Here is a 928-nt window from a genome sequence, read left to right as displayed (position 1 = left end):
CGGGTGCGATCATACCAGCACTTATGCACCGGAACCCATCAGAACTCCGCAGTTAAGCGTGCTTGGGCGAGAGTAGTACTAAGTTGGGTGACCACTTGGGAAGTCCTCGTGTTGCACCTCCCCCGCTTACGCCCATCGCGTTTCGATCATGCCGCCCTGCATGCGTTAAATCCGATTTTGTGCGCATGGCATGTCGTGTGCGATCATACCAGCACTAATGCACCGGATCCCATCAGAACTCCGCAGTTAAGCGTGCTTGGGCGAGAGTAGTACTAAGTTGGGTGACCACTTGGGAAGTCCTCGTGTTGCACCCCTTTTTTTCTTTCAATTTCTCCGAGTTCTTTTCTTCCTTTCTCTACAAATGATCTTTCAATTTCTCCGAGTTCTTTTCTTCTTTTCTCTACAAATGAGAACCTCACCCGCTCACGCCCATCGCGTTTCGATCATGCCGCCCCGCATGCGTTAAATCCGATTTTGTGCGCATGGCATGTCGGGTGCGATCATACCAGCACTAATGCACCGGATCCCATCAGAACTCCGCAGTTAAGCGTGCTTGGGCGAGAGTAGTACTAAGTTGGGTGACCACTTGGGAAGTCCTCGTGTTGCACCCCTTTTTTTCTTTCAATTTCTCCCAGTTCTTTTCTTCCTTTGTCTACAAATGAGAACCTCCCCCGCTCACGCCCATCGCGTTTCGATCATGCCGCCCCGCATGCGTTATCTCCAATTTTGTGCGCATGGCATGTCGGGTGCGATCATGCCAGCACTAATAAACCTGTTCCCATCAGAACCTCGCAGTTAAGCGTGCTTGGGCGAGAGTAGTACTAAGTTGGGTGACCACTTGGGAAGTCCTCGTGTTGCACGCCTTTTTTTCTTTCAATTTCTCCCAGTTCTTTTCTTCCTTTCTCTATAAATGAGAACCTCCCCCGCT

At 50.5% G+C, this 928-nt stretch overlaps 4 non-coding genes across 4 annotated transcripts; all 4 read left to right on the top strand.

Moving 5' to 3' along the window:
* Nucleotide 1: 1 nt before the first annotated feature.
* Nucleotides 2-120, top strand: LOC111476174. The gene has a single exon (XR_002716949.1). It is a non-coding gene; the product is annotated as a 5S ribosomal RNA (ribosomal RNA).
* A 75-nt stretch (nucleotides 121-195) lies between these two features.
* Nucleotides 196-314, top strand: LOC111476173. The gene has a single exon (XR_002716948.1). It is a non-coding gene; the product is annotated as a 5S ribosomal RNA (ribosomal RNA).
* Nucleotides 315-492: 178 nt separating this feature from the next.
* Nucleotides 493-611, top strand: LOC111476172. Its single transcript, XR_002716947.1, has one exon. It is a non-coding gene; the product is annotated as a 5S ribosomal RNA (ribosomal RNA).
* A 133-nt stretch (nucleotides 612-744) lies between these two features.
* Nucleotides 745-863, top strand: LOC111476175. Its single transcript, XR_002716950.1, has one exon. It is a non-coding gene; the product is annotated as a 5S ribosomal RNA (ribosomal RNA).
* The last annotated feature ends 65 nt before the right edge of the window (nucleotides 864-928 follow it).

The sequence above is a fragment of the Cucurbita maxima genome, unplaced genomic scaffold, assembly GCF_002738345.1.
Source record: "Cucurbita maxima cultivar Rimu unplaced genomic scaffold, Cmax_1.0 Cma_Scf05903, whole genome shotgun sequence".
NCBI classification, from domain to species: Eukaryota; Viridiplantae; Streptophyta; class Magnoliopsida; order Cucurbitales; family Cucurbitaceae; genus Cucurbita; species Cucurbita maxima.
Note: the sequence above shows the minus strand (reverse complement) of the source record. Positions and strands in the feature narration are given on the sequence as shown.